Here is a 13,813-nt window from a genome sequence, read left to right as displayed (position 1 = left end):
AAAGGAAAACCCCCATGTATTCAAAATAATGCAGTAGCCATTTCCAGAAACACTATCATAACATAATAGATCCTAATGGGGACTTGGAATGGTGTAGTTGTGGTAACACATTCACTTTCATTTATGTATCTGTAATGGTCATAACTAATTAGTTGATGGTTTTTAAATATAAAAGTAATAAAGAGCCAGCGCTCTCACAACTGTTTAGAAGTTGTTTTGAAGAGTCATTAACCAGTGACTCAAAGGATTACATGTGAGTCTTAGCTAAACATGGGGAATTAGCTCAAATGGTAGAGCGCTCGCTTAGCATGCGAGAGGTAGCGGGATTGATACCCGCATTCTCCAGTGTTTTAGTTGTTGGACCAAGGAAACTCACCAGAAATACCAAACTTCACATACCGTCAAGGAGGTGTTCTCCACCACAGCCACGACAAACAACTTCCCTTGGTATCAGCAACTCTCAGCTTCGCACAGCCATACTCCCCTAAAGGAAAACCCCCATGTATTCAAAATAATGCAGTAGCCATTTCCAGAAACACTATCATAACATAATAGATCCTAATGGGGACTTGGAATGGTGTAGTTGTGATAACACATTCACTTCTATTTATGTATCTGTAATGGTCATAATTAATTAGTTGATGGTTTTTAAATATAAAAGTAATAAAGAGCCAGCTCTCTCACAACTGTTTAGAAGTTGTTTTGAAGAGTCATTAACCAGTGACTCAAAGAATTACATGTGAGTCTTAGCTAGACATGGGGAATTAGCTCAAATGGTAGAGCGCTCGCTTAGCATGCGAGAGGTAGCGGGATCGATACCCGCATTCTCCAGTGTTTCAGCTGTTGGACCAAGGAAACTCACCATGAATACCAAAGTTCACATACCGTCAAGGAGGTGTTCTCCACCACAGCCACGACTAACAACTTCCCTTAGTATCAGCAACCCTCAGCTTTGCACAGCCATACTACCCTAAAGGAAAACCCCCAAGAAAAAATACCACCATGTATTCAAAATAATGCAGTAGCCATTTCCAGAAACACTATCATAACATGGTAGATCCTAATGGGGACTTGGAATGGTGTAGTTGTGGTAACACATTCACTTTCATTTATGTATCTGTAATGGTCATAACTAATTAGTTGATGGTTTTTAAATATAAAAGTAATAAAGAGCCAGCGCTCTCACAACTGTTTAGAAGTTGTTTTGAAGAGTCATTAACCAGTGACTCAAAGGATTACATGTGAGTCTTAGCTAAACATGGGGAATTAGCTCAAATGGTAGAGCGCTCGCTTAGCATGCGAGAGGTAGCAGGATCGATACCCGCATTCTCCAGTGTTTTAGCTGTTGGACCAAGGAAACTCACCAGAAATACCAAACTTCACATACCATCAAGGAGGTGTTCTCCACCACAGCCACAACAAACAACTTCCCTTGGTATCAGCAACCCTCAGCTTTGCACAGCCAAACTACCCTAAAGGAAAACCCCCATGTATTCAAAATAATGCAGTAGCCATTTCCAGAAACACTATCATAACATAATAGATTCTAATGGGGACTTGGAATGGTGTAGTTGTGGTAACACATTCACTTTCATTTATGTATCTGTAATGGTCATAACTAATTAGTTGATGGTTTTTAAATATAAAAGTAATAAAGAGCCAGCTCTCTCACAACTGTTTAGAAGTTGTTTTGAAGAGTCATTAACCAGTGACTCAAAGAATTACATGTGACTCTTAGCTAGACATGGGGAATTAGCTCAAATGGTAGAGCGCTCGCTTAGCATGCGAGAGGTAGCGGGATCGATACCCGCATTCTCCAATGTTTCAGCTGTTGGACCAAGGAAACTCACCATGAATACCAAACTTCACATACCGTCAAGGAGGTGTTCTCGACCACAGCCACGACTAACAACTTCCCTTAGTATCAGCAACCCTCAGCTTTGCACAGCCATACTACCCTAAAGGAAAACCCCCAAGAAAAAATACCACCATGTATTCAAAATAATGCAGTAGCCATTTCCAGAAACACTATCGTAACATAATAGATCCTAATGGGGACTTGGAATGGTGTAGTTGTGGTAACACATTCACTTCTATTTATGTATCTGTAATGGTCATAATTAATTAGTTGATGGTTTTTAAATATAAAAGTAATAAAGAGCCAGCTCTCTCACAACTGTTTAGAAGTTGTTTTGAAGAGTCATTAACCAGTGACTCAAAGGATTACATGTGAGCCTTAGCTAAACATGGGGAATTAGCTGAAATGGTCGAGCGCTCGCTTAGCATGCGAGAGGTAGCGGGATCGATACCCGCATTCTCCAGTGTTTTAGCTGTTGGACCAAGGAAACTCACCAGAAATACCAAACTTCACATACCATCAAGGAGGTGTTCTCCACCACAGCCACAACAAACAACTTCCCTTGGTATCAGCAACCCTCAGCTTTGCACAGCCAAACTACCCTAAAGGAAAACCCCCATGTATTCAAAATAATGCAGTAGCCATTTCCAGAAACACTATCATAACATAATAGATCCTAATGGGGACTTGGAATGGTGTAGTTGTGGTAACACATTCACTTTCATTTATGTATCTGTAATGGTCATAACTAATTAGTTGATGGTTTTTAAATATAAAAGTAATAAAGAGCCAGCGCTCTCACAACTGTTTAGAAGTTGTTTTGAAGAGTCATTAACCAGTGACTCAAAGGATTACATGTGAGTCTTAGCTAAACATGGGGAATTAGCTCAAATGGTAGAGCGCTCGCTTAGCATGCGAGAGGTAGCGGGATCGATACCCGCATTCTCCAGTGTTTTAGTTGTTGGACCAAGGAAACTCACCAGAAATACCAAACTTCACATACCGTCAAGGAGGTGTTCTCCACCACAGCCACGACAAACAACTTCCCTTGGTATCAGCAACTCTCAGCTTCGCACAGCCATACTCCCCTAAAGGAAAACCCCCATGTATTCAAAATAATGCAGTAGCCATTTCCAGAAACACTATCATAACATAATAGATCCTAATGGGGACTTGGAATGGTGTAGTTGTGATAACACATTCACTTCTATTTATGTATCTGTAATGGTCATAATTAATTAGTTGATGGTTTTTAAATATAAAAGTAATAAAGAGCCAGCTCTCTCAGAACTGTTTAGAAGTTGTTTTGAAGAGTCATTAACCAGTGACTCAAAGAATTACATGTGAGTCTTAGCTAGACATGGGGAATTAGCTCAAATGGTAGAGCGCTCGCTTAGCATGCGAGAGGTAGCGGGATCGATACCCGCATTCTCCAGTGTTTCAGCTGTTGGACCAAGGAAACTCACCATGAATACCAAACTTCACATACCGTCAAGGAGGTGTTCTCCACCACAGCCACGACTAACAACTTCCCTTAGTATCAGCAACCCTCAGCTTTGCACAGCCATACTACCCTAAAGGAAAACCCCCAAGAAAAAATACCACCATGTATTCAAAATAATGCAGTAGCCATTTCCAGAAACACTATCATAACATGGTAGATCCTAATGGGGACTTGGAATGGTGTAGTTGTGGTAACACATTCACTTTCATTTATGTATCTGTAATGGTCATAACTAATTAGTTGATGGTTTTTAAATATAAAAGTAATAAAGAGCCAGCGCTCTCACAACTGTTTAGAAGTTGTTTTGAAGAGTCATTAACCAGTGACTCAAAGGATTACATGTGAGTCTTAGCTAAACATGGGGAATTAGCTCAAATGGTAGAGCGCTCGCTTAGCATGCGAGAGGTAGCAGGATCGATACCCGCATTCTCCAGTGTTTTAGCTGTTGGACCAAGGAAACTCACCAGAAATACCAAACTTCACATACCATCAAGGAGGTGTTCTCCACCACAGCCACAACAAACAACTTCCCTTGGTATCAGCAACCCTCAGCTTTGCACAGCCAAACTACCCTAAAGGAAAACCCCCATGTATTCAAAATAATGCAGTAGCCATTTCCAGAAACACTATCATAACATAATAGATCCTAATGGGGACTTGGAATGGTGTAGTTGTGGTAACACATTCACTTTCATTTATGTATCTGTAATGGTCATAACTAATTAGTTGATGGTTTTTAAATATAAAAGTAATAAAGAGCCAGCTCTCTCAGAACTGTTTAGAAGTTGTTTTGAAGAGTCATTAACCAGTGACTCAAAGAATTACATGTGACTCTTAGCTAGACATGGGGAATTAGCTCAAATGGTAGAGCGCTCGCTTAGCATGCGAGAGGTAGCGGGATCGATACCCGCATTCTCCAATGTTTCAGCTGTTGGACCAAGGAAACTCACCATGAATACCAAACTTCACATACCGTCAAGGAGGTGTTCTCGACCACAGCCACGACTAACAACTTCCCTTAGTATCAGCAACCCTCAGCTTTGCACAGCCATACTACCCTAAAGGAAAACCCTCAAGAAAAAATACCACCATGTATTCAAAATAATGCAGTAGCCATTTCCAGAAACACTATAGTAACATAATAGATCCTAATGGGGACTTGGAATGGTGTAGTTGTGGTAACACATTCACTTCTATTTATGTATCTGTAATGGTCATAATTAATTAGTTGATGGTTTTTAAATATAAAAGTAATAAAAAGCCAGCTCTCTCACAACTGTTTAGAAGTTGTTTTGAAGAGTCATTAACCAGTGACTCAAAGGATTACATGTGAGCTTTAGCTAAACATGGGGAATTAGCTCAAATGGTAGAGCGCTCGCTTAGCATGCGAGAGGTAGCGGGATCGATACCCGCATTCTCCAGTGTTTTAGCTGTTGGACCAAGGAAACTCACCAGAAATACCAAACTTCACATACCATCAAGGAGGTGTTCTCCACCACAGCCACAACAAACAACTTCCCTTGGTATCAGCAACCCTCAGCTTTGCACAGCCAAACTACCCTAAAGGAAAACCCCCATGTATTCAAAATAATGCAGTAGCCATTTCCAGAAACACTATCATAACATAATAGATCCTAATGGGGACTTGGAATGGTGTAGTTGTGGTAACACATTCACTTTCATTTATGTATCTGTAATGGTCATAACTAATTAGTTGATGGTTTTTAAATATAAAAGTAATAAAGAGCCAGCGCTCTCACAACTGTTTAGAAGTTGTTTTGAAGAATCATTAACCAGTGACTCAAAGGATTACATGTGAGTCTTAGCTAAACATGGGGAATTAGCTCAAATGGTAGAGCGCTCGCTTAGCATGCGAGAGGTAGCGGGATCGATACCCGCATTCTCCAGTGTTTTAGTTGTTGGACCAAGGAAACTCACCAGAAATACCAAACTTCACATACCGTCAAGGAGGTGTTCTCCACCACAGCCACGACAAACAACTTCCCTTGGTATCAGCAACTCTCAGCTTTGCACAGCCATACTCCCCTAAAGGAAAACCCCCAAGAAAAAATACCACCATGTATTCAAAATAATGCAGTAGCCATTTCCAGAAACACTATCGTAACATAATAGATCCTAATGGGGACTTGGAATGGTGTAGTTGTGGTAACACATTCACATTCATTTATGTATCTGTAATGGTCATAACTAATTAGTTGATGGTTTTTAAATATAAAAGTAATAAAGAGCCAGCTCTCTCACAACTGTTTAGAAGTTGTTTTGAAGAGTCATTAACCAGTGACTCAAAGGATTACATGTGAGCCTTAGCTAAACATGGGGAATTAGCTCAAATGGTAGAGCGCTCGCTTAGCATGCGAGATGTAGCGGGATCGATACCCGCATTCTCCAGTGTTTCAGCTGTTGGACCAAGGAAATTCACCAGAAATACCAAACTTCACATACCATCAAGGAGGTGTTCTCCACCACAGCCACAACAAACAACTTCCCTTGGTATCAGCAACCCTCAGCTTTGCACAGCCAAACTACTCTAAAGGAAAACCCCCATGTATTCAAAATAATGCAGTAGCCATTTCCAGAAACACTATCGTAACATAATAGATCCTAATGGGGACTTGGAATGGTGTAGTTGTGATAACACATTCACTTCTATTTATGTATCTGTAATGGTCATAATTAATTAGTTGATGGTTTTTAAATATAAAAGTAATAAAGAGCCAGCTCTCTCACAACTGTTTAGAAGTTGTTTTGAAGAGTCATTAACCAGTGACTCAAAGAATTACATGTGAGTCTTAACTAGACATGGGGAATTAGCTCAAATGGTAGAGCGCTCGCTTAGCATGCGAGAGGTAGCGGGATCGATACCCGCATTCTCCAGTGTTTCAGCTGTTGGACCAAGGAAACTCACCATGAATACCAAAGTTCACATACCGTCAAGGAGGTGTTCTCCACCACAGCCACGACTAACAACTTCCCTTAGTATCAGCAACCCTCAGCTTTGCACAGCCATACTACCCTAAAGGAAAACCCCCAAGAAAAAATACCACCATGTATTCAAAATAATGCAGTAGCCATTTCCAGAAACACTATCATAACATAATAGATCCTAATGCGGACTTGGAATGGTGTAGTTGTGGAAACACATTCACTTTCATTTATGTATCTGTAATGGTCATAACTAATTAGTTGATGGTTTTTAAATATAAAAGTAATAAAGAGCCAGCTCTCTCACAACTGTTTAGAAGTTGTTTTGAAGAGTCATTAACCAGTGACTCAAAGGATTACATGTGACTCTTAGATAAACATGGGGAATTAGCTCAAATGGTAGAGCGCTTGCTTCGCATGCGAGAGGTAGCGGGATCGATACCCGCATTCTCCAGTGTTTTAGCTGTTGGACCAAGGAAACTCACCAGAAATACCAAACTTCACATACCATCAAGGAGGTGTTCTCCACCACAGCCACGACAAACAACTTCCCTTGGTATCAGCAGGTATCAGCAACCCTCAGCTTTGCACAGCCATACTACCCTAAAGGAAAACCCCCAAGAAAAAATACCACCATGTATTCAAAATAATGCAGTAGCCATTTCCAGAAACACTATCGTAACATAATAGATCCTAATGGGGACTTGGAATGGTGTAGTTGTGGTAACACATTCACATTCATTTATGTATCTGTAATGGTCATAACTAATTAGTTGATGGTTTTTAAATATAAAAGTAATAAAGAGCCAGCTCTCTCACAACTGTTTAGAAGTTGTTTTGAAGAGTCATTAACCAGTGACTCAAAGAATTACATGTGACTCTTAGCTTGACATGTGGAATTAGCTCAAATGGTAGAGCGCTCGCTTAGCATGCGAGAGTTAGCGGGATCGATACCCACATTCTCCAGTGTTTTAGCTGTTGGACCAAGGAAACTCACCAGAAATACCAAACTTCACATACCATCAAGGAGGTGTTCTCCACCACAGCCACAACAAACAACTTCCCTTGGTATCAGCAACCCTCAGCTTTGCACAGCCAAACTACCCTAAAGGACAACCCCCATGTATTCAAAATAATGCAGTAGCCATTTCCAGAAACACTATCATAACATAATAGATCCTAATGGGGACTTGGAATGGTGTAGTTGTGGTAACACATTCACTTTCATTTATGTATCTGTAATGGTCATAACTAATTAGTTGATGGTTTTTAAATATAAAAGTAATAAAGAGCCAGCTCTCTCACAACTGTTTAGAAGTTGTTTTGAAGAGTCATTAACCAGTGACTCAAAGAATTACATGTGACTCTTAGCTAGACATGGGGAATTAGCTCAAATGGTAGAGCGCTCGCTTAGCATGCGAGAGGTAGCGGGATCGATACCCGCATTCTCCAATGTTTCAGCTGTTGGACCAAGGAAACTCACCATGAATACCAAACTTCACATACCGTCAAGGAGGTGTTCTCGACCACAGCCACGACTAACAACTTCCCTTAGTATCAGCAACCCTCAGCTTTGCACAGCCATACTACCCTAAAGGAAAACCCCCAAGAAAAAATACCACCATGTATTCAAAATAATGCAGTAGCCATTTCCAGAAACACTATCATAACATAATAGATCCTAATGGGGACTTGGAATGGTGTAGTTGTGGTAACACATTCACTTTCATTTATGTATCTGTAATGGTCATAACTAATTAGTTGATGGTTTTTAAATATAAAAGTAATAAAGAGCCAGCGCTCTCACAACTGTTTAGAAGTTGTTTTGAAGAGTTATTAACTAGTGACTCAAAGGATTACATGTGAGCCTTAGCTGAACATGGGGAATTAGCTCAAATGGTAGAGCGCTCGCTTAGCATCCGAGAGGTAGCGGGATCGATACCCGCATTCTCCAGTGTTTTAGCTGTTGGACCAAGGAAACTCACCAGAAATACCAAACTTCACATACCATCAAGGAGGTGTTCTCCACCACAGCCACAACAAACAACTTCCCTTGGTATCAGCAACCCTCAGCTTTGCACAGCCAAACTACCCTAAAGGAAAACCCCCATGTATTCAAAATAATGCAGTAGCCATTTCCAGAAACACTATCATAACATAATAGATCCTAATGGGGACTCGGAATGGTGTAGTTGTGGTAACACATTCACATTCATTTATGTATCTGTAATGGTCATAACTAATTAGTTGATGGTTTTTAAATATAAAAGTAATAAAGAGCCAGCGCTCTCACAACTGTTTAGAAGTTGTTTTGAAGAGTCATTAACCAGTGACTCAAAGGATTACATGTGAGTCTTAGCTAAACATGGGGAATTAGCTCAAATGGTAGAGCGCTCGCTTAGCATGCGAGAGGTAGCGGGATCGATACCCGCATTCTCCAGTATTTTAGTTGTTGGACCAAGGAAACTCACCAGAAATACCAAACTTCACATACCGTCAAGGAGGTGTTCTCCACCACAGCCTCGACAAACAACTTCCCTTGGTATCAGCAACTCTCAGCTTTGCACAGCCATACTCCCCTAAAGGAAAACCCCCAAGAAAAAATACCACCATGTATTCAAAATAATGCAGTAGCCATTTCCAGAAACACTATCGTAACATAATAGATCCTAATGGGGACTTGGAATGGTGTAGTTGTGGTAACACATTCACTTTCATTTATGTATCTGTAATGGTCATAACTAATTAGTTGATGGTTTTTAAATATAAAAGTAATAAAGAGCCAGCGCTCTCACAACTGTTTAGAAGTTGTTTTGAAGAGTCATTAACCAGTGACTCAAAGGATTACATGTGAGTCTTAGCTAAACATGGGGAATTAGCTCAAATGGTAGAGCGCTCGCTTAGCATGCGAGAGGTAGCGGGATCGATACCCGCATTCTCCAGTATTTTAGTTGTTGGACCAAGGAAACTCACCAGAAATACCAAACTTCACATACCATCAAGGAGGTGTTCTCCACCACAGCCACAACAAACAACTTCCCTTGGTATCAGCAACCCTCAGCTTTGCACAGCCAAACTACCCTAAAGGAAAACCCCCATGTATTCAAAATAATGCAGTAGCCATTTCCAGAAACACTATCATAACATAATAGATCCTAATGGGGACTCGGAATGGTGTAGTTGTGGTAACACATTCACATTCATTTATGTATCTGTAATGGTCATAACTAATTAGTTGATGGTTTTCAAATATAAAAGTAATAAAGAGCCAGCGCTCTCACAACTGTTTAGAAGTTGTTTTGAAGAGTCATTAACCAGTGACTCAAAGGATTACATGTGAGTCTTAGCTAAACATGGGGAATTAGCTCAAATGGTAGAGCGCTCGCTTAGCATGCGAGAGGTAGCGGGATCGATACCCGCATTCTCCAGTGGTTTAGTTGTTGGACCAAGGAAACTCACCAGAAATACCAAACTTCACATACCGTCAAGGAGGTGTTCTCCACCACAGCCACGACAAACAACTTCCCCTGGTATCAGCAACTCTCAGCTTTGCACAGCCATACTCCCCTAAAGGAAAACCCCCAAGAAAAAATACCACCATGTATTTAAAATAATGCAGTAGCCATTTCCAGAAACACTATCGTAACATAATAGATCCTAATGGGGACTTGGAATGGTGTAGTTGTGGTAACACATTCACTTCTATTTATGTATCTGTAATGGTCATAATTAATTAGTTGATGGTTTTTAAATATAAAAGTAATAAAGAGCCAGCTCTCTCACAACTGTTTAGAAGTTGTTTTGAAGAGTCATTAACCAGTGACTCAAAGAATTACATGTGAGTCTTAGTTAGACATGGGGAATTAGCTCAAATGGTAGAGCGCTCGCTTAGCATGCGAGAGGTAGCGGGTTCGATACCCGCATTCTCCAGTGTTTCAGCTGTTGGACCAAGGAAACTCACCATGAATACCAAACTTCACATACCGTCAAGGAGGTGTTCTCCACCACAGCCACAACAAACAACTTCCCTTGGTATCAGCAACCCTCAGCTTTGCACAGCCAAACTACCCTAAAGGAAAACCCCCATGTATTCAAAATAATGCAGTAGCCATTTCCAGAAACACTATCATAACATAATAGATCCTAATGGGGACTTGGAATGGTGTAGTTGTGGTAACACATTCACTTTCATTTATGTATCTGTAATGGTCATAACTAATTAGTTGATGGTTTTTAAATATAAAAGTAATAAAGAGCCAGCGCTCTCACAACTGTTTAGAAGTTGTTTTGAAGAGTCATTAACCAGTGACTCAAAGGATTACATGTGACTCTTAGATAAACATGGGGAATTAGCTCAAATGGTAGAGCGCTCGCTTCGCATGCGAGAGGTAGCGGGATCGATACCTGCATTCTCCAGTGTTTTAGCTGTTGGACCAAGGAAACTCACCAGAAATACCAAACTTCACATACCATCAAGGAGGTGTTCTCCACCACAGCCACGACTAACAACTTCCCTTAGTATCAGCAACCCTCAGCTTTGCACAGCCATACTACCCTAAAGGAAACCCCCCAAGAAAAAATACCACCATGTATTCAAAATAATGCAGTAGCCATTTCCAGAAACACTATCATAACATAATAGATCCTAATGGGGACTTGGAATGGTGTAGTTGTGGTAACACATTCACTTTCATTTATGTATCTGTAATGGTCATAACTAATTAGTTGATGGTTTTTAAATATAAAAGTAATAAAGAGCCAGCGCTCTCACAACTGTTTAGAAGTTGTTTTGAAGAGTCATTAACCAGTGACTCAAAGGATTACATGTGAGTCTTAGCTAAACATGGGGAATTAGCTCAAATGGTAGAGCGCTCGCTTAGCATGCGAGAGGTAGCGGGATCGATACCCGCATTCTCCAGTGTTTTAGCTGTTGGACCAAGGAAACTCACCAGAAATACCAAACTTCACATACCATCAAGGAGGTGTTCTCCACCACAGCCACAACAAACAACTTCCCTTGGTATCAGCAACCCTCAGCTTTGCACAGCCAAACTACCCTAAAGGAAAACCCCCATGTATTCAAAATAATGCAGTAGCCATTTCCAGAAACACTATCATAACATAATAGATCCTAATGGGGACTTGGAATGGTGTAGTTGTGGTAACACATTCACTTCCATTTATGTATCTGTAATGGTCATAACTAATTAGTTGATGGTTTTTAAATATAAAAGTAATAAAGAGCCAGCGCTCTCACAACTGTTTAGAAGTTGTTTTGAAGAGTCATTAACCAGTGACTCAAAGGATTACATGTGAGTCTTAGCTAAACATGGGGAATTAGCTCAAATGGTAGAGCGCTCGCTTAGCATGCGAGAGGTAGCGGGATCGATACCCGCATTCTCCAGTGTTTCAGTTGTTGGACCAAGGAAACTCACCAGAAATACCAAACTTCACATACCGTCAAGGAGGTGTTCTCCACCACAGCCACGACAAACAACTTCCCTTGGTATCAGCAACTCTCAGCTTTGCACAGCCATACTCCCCTAAAGGAAAACCCCCAAGAAAAAATACCACCATGTATTCAAAATAATGCAGTAGCCATTTCCAGAAACACTATCGTAACATAATAGATCCTAATGGGGACTTGGAATGGTGTAGTTGTGGTAACACATTCACTTCTATTTATGTATCTGTAATGGTCATAATTAATTAGTTGATGGTTTTTAAATATAAAAGTAATAAAGAGCCAGCTCTCTCACAACTGTTTAGAAGTTGTTTTGAAGAGTCATTAACCAGTGACTCAAAGAATTACATGTGACTCTTAGCTAGACATAGGGAATTAGCTCAAATGGTAGAGCGCTCGCTTAGCATGCGAGAGGTAGCGGGATCGATACCCGCATTCTCCAGTGATTCAGTTGTTGGACCAAGGAAACTCACCAGAAATACCAAACTTCACATACCATCAAGGAGGTGTTCTCCACCACAGCCACAACAAACAACTTCCCTTGGTATCAGCAACTCTCAGCTTTGCACAGCCATACTCCCCTAAAGGAAAACCCCCAAGAAAAAATACCACCATGTATTCAAAATAATGCAGTAGCCATTTCCAGAAACACTATCGTAACATAATAGATCCTAATGGGGACTTGGAATGGTGTAGTTGTGGTAACACATTCACTTCCATTTATGTATCTGTAATGGTCATAACTAATTAGTTGATGGTTTTTAAATATAAAAGTAATAAAGAGCCAGCGCTCTCACAACTGTTTAGAAGTTGTTTTGAAGAGTCATTAACCAGTGACTCAAAGGATTACATGTGAGTCTTAGCTAAACATGGGGAATTAGCTCAAATGGTAGAGCGCTCGCTTAGCATGCGAGAGTTAGCGGTATCGATACCCGCATTCTCCAGTGTTTTAGTTGTTGGACCAAGGAAACTCACCAGAAATACCAAACTTCACATACCGTCAAGGAGGTGTTCTCCACCACAGCCACGACAAACAACTTCCCTTGGTATCAGCAACTCTCAGCTTTGCACAGCCATACTCCCCTAAAGGAAAACCCCCAAGAAAAAATACCACCATGTATTCAAAATAATGCAGTAGCCATTTCCAGAAACACTATCGTAACATAATAGATCCTAATGGGGACTTGGAATGGTGTAGTTGTGGTAACACATTCACTTCCATTTATGTATCTGTAATGGTCATAACTAATTAGTTGATGGTTTTTAAATATAAAAGTAATAAAGAGCCAGCGCTCTCACAACTGTTTAGAAGTTGTTTTGAAGAGTCATTAACCAGTGACTCAAAGAATTACATGTGAGTCTTAGCTAGACATAGGGAATTAGCTCAAATGGTAGAGCGCTTGCTTCGCATGCGAGAGGTAGCGGGATCGATACCCGCATTCTCCAGTGTTTTAGCTGTTGGACCAAGGAAACTCACCAGAAATACCAAACTTCACATACCATCAAGGAGGTGTTCTCCACCACAGCCACGACAAACAACTTCCCTTGGTATCAGCAGGTATCAGCAACCCTCAGCTTTGCACAGCCGTACTACCCTAAAGGAAAACCCCCAAGAAAAAATACCACCATTTATTCAAAATAATGCAGTAGCCATTTCCAGAAACACTATCGTAACATAATAGATCCTAATGGGGACTTGGAATGGTGTAGTTGTGGTAACACATTCACTTCTATTTATGTATCTGTAATGGTCATAATTAATTAGTTGATGGTTTTTAAATATTAAAATAATAAAGAGCCAGCTCTCTCACAACTGTTTAGAAGTTGTTTTGAAGAGTCATTAACCAGTGACTCAAAGGATTACATGTGAGCCTTAGCTAAACATGGGGAATTAGCTCAAATGGTAGAGCGCTCGCTTAGCATGCGAGAGGTAGCGGGATCGATACCCGCATTCTCCAGTGTTTTAGCTGTTGGACCAAGGAAACTCACCAGAAATACCAAACTTCACATACCATCAAGGAGGTGTTCTCCACCACAGCCACAA

At 40.6% G+C, this 13,813-nt stretch overlaps 21 non-coding genes across 21 annotated transcripts; all 21 read left to right on the top strand.

Moving 5' to 3' along the window:
* Positions 1-272: 272 nt before the first annotated feature.
* On the top strand, positions 273-345 carry trnaa-agc (transfer RNA alanine (anticodon AGC)). Its single transcript has one exon. It is a non-coding gene; the product is annotated as a tRNA-Ala (tRNA).
* Positions 346-758: 413 nt separating this feature from the next.
* Positions 759-831, top strand: trnaa-agc (transfer RNA alanine (anticodon AGC)). Its single transcript has one exon. It is a non-coding gene; the product is annotated as a tRNA-Ala (tRNA).
* Positions 832-1,746: 915 nt separating this feature from the next.
* Positions 1,747-1,819, top strand: trnaa-agc (transfer RNA alanine (anticodon AGC)). The gene has a single exon. It is a non-coding gene; the product is annotated as a tRNA-Ala (tRNA).
* A 915-nt stretch (positions 1,820-2,734) lies between these two features.
* trnaa-agc (transfer RNA alanine (anticodon AGC)) lies at positions 2,735-2,807 on the top strand. Its single transcript has one exon. It is a non-coding gene; the product is annotated as a tRNA-Ala (tRNA).
* A 413-nt stretch (positions 2,808-3,220) lies between these two features.
* trnaa-agc (transfer RNA alanine (anticodon AGC)) lies at positions 3,221-3,293 on the top strand. Its single transcript has one exon. It is a non-coding gene; the product is annotated as a tRNA-Ala (tRNA).
* Positions 3,294-4,208: 915 nt separating this feature from the next.
* trnaa-agc (transfer RNA alanine (anticodon AGC)) lies at positions 4,209-4,281 on the top strand. Its single transcript has one exon. It is a non-coding gene; the product is annotated as a tRNA-Ala (tRNA).
* Positions 4,282-4,710: 429 nt separating this feature from the next.
* trnaa-agc (transfer RNA alanine (anticodon AGC)) lies at positions 4,711-4,783 on the top strand. Its single transcript has one exon. It is a non-coding gene; the product is annotated as a tRNA-Ala (tRNA).
* Positions 4,784-5,196: 413 nt separating this feature from the next.
* Positions 5,197-5,269, top strand: trnaa-agc (transfer RNA alanine (anticodon AGC)). The gene has a single exon. It is a non-coding gene; the product is annotated as a tRNA-Ala (tRNA).
* Positions 5,270-5,698: 429 nt separating this feature from the next.
* Positions 5,699-5,771, top strand: trnaa-agc (transfer RNA alanine (anticodon AGC)). The gene has a single exon. It is a non-coding gene; the product is annotated as a tRNA-Ala (tRNA).
* Positions 5,772-6,184: 413 nt separating this feature from the next.
* trnaa-agc (transfer RNA alanine (anticodon AGC)) lies at positions 6,185-6,257 on the top strand. Its single transcript has one exon. It is a non-coding gene; the product is annotated as a tRNA-Ala (tRNA).
* Positions 6,258-6,686: 429 nt separating this feature from the next.
* trnaa-cgc (transfer RNA alanine (anticodon CGC)) lies at positions 6,687-6,759 on the top strand. Its single transcript has one exon. It is a non-coding gene; the product is annotated as a tRNA-Ala (tRNA).
* A 925-nt stretch (positions 6,760-7,684) lies between these two features.
* On the top strand, positions 7,685-7,757 carry trnaa-agc (transfer RNA alanine (anticodon AGC)). The gene has a single exon. It is a non-coding gene; the product is annotated as a tRNA-Ala (tRNA).
* Positions 7,758-8,672: 915 nt separating this feature from the next.
* On the top strand, positions 8,673-8,745 carry trnaa-agc (transfer RNA alanine (anticodon AGC)). The gene has a single exon. It is a non-coding gene; the product is annotated as a tRNA-Ala (tRNA).
* Positions 8,746-9,174: 429 nt separating this feature from the next.
* trnaa-agc (transfer RNA alanine (anticodon AGC)) lies at positions 9,175-9,247 on the top strand. The gene has a single exon. It is a non-coding gene; the product is annotated as a tRNA-Ala (tRNA).
* A 413-nt stretch (positions 9,248-9,660) lies between these two features.
* On the top strand, positions 9,661-9,733 carry trnaa-agc (transfer RNA alanine (anticodon AGC)). Its single transcript has one exon. It is a non-coding gene; the product is annotated as a tRNA-Ala (tRNA).
* A 429-nt stretch (positions 9,734-10,162) lies between these two features.
* trnaa-agc (transfer RNA alanine (anticodon AGC)) lies at positions 10,163-10,235 on the top strand. The gene has a single exon. It is a non-coding gene; the product is annotated as a tRNA-Ala (tRNA).
* Positions 10,236-10,648: 413 nt separating this feature from the next.
* On the top strand, positions 10,649-10,721 carry trnaa-cgc (transfer RNA alanine (anticodon CGC)). Its single transcript has one exon. It is a non-coding gene; the product is annotated as a tRNA-Ala (tRNA).
* Positions 10,722-11,150: 429 nt separating this feature from the next.
* trnaa-agc (transfer RNA alanine (anticodon AGC)) lies at positions 11,151-11,223 on the top strand. Its single transcript has one exon. It is a non-coding gene; the product is annotated as a tRNA-Ala (tRNA).
* Positions 11,224-11,636: 413 nt separating this feature from the next.
* Positions 11,637-11,709, top strand: trnaa-agc (transfer RNA alanine (anticodon AGC)). Its single transcript has one exon. It is a non-coding gene; the product is annotated as a tRNA-Ala (tRNA).
* A 429-nt stretch (positions 11,710-12,138) lies between these two features.
* trnaa-agc (transfer RNA alanine (anticodon AGC)) lies at positions 12,139-12,211 on the top strand. Its single transcript has one exon. It is a non-coding gene; the product is annotated as a tRNA-Ala (tRNA).
* A 1,443-nt stretch (positions 12,212-13,654) lies between these two features.
* trnaa-agc (transfer RNA alanine (anticodon AGC)) lies at positions 13,655-13,727 on the top strand. The gene has a single exon. It is a non-coding gene; the product is annotated as a tRNA-Ala (tRNA).
* The last annotated feature ends 86 nt before the right edge of the window (positions 13,728-13,813 follow it).

Source organism: Brienomyrus brachyistius, chromosome 2 (assembly GCF_023856365.1).
Source record: "Brienomyrus brachyistius isolate T26 chromosome 2, BBRACH_0.4, whole genome shotgun sequence".
Lineage (NCBI taxonomy): Eukaryota > Metazoa > Chordata > Actinopteri > Osteoglossiformes > Mormyridae > Brienomyrus > Brienomyrus brachyistius.
The sequence above is the reverse complement of the archived record's forward strand: the minus strand, read 5'-3'. Positions and strand labels throughout refer to the sequence as shown.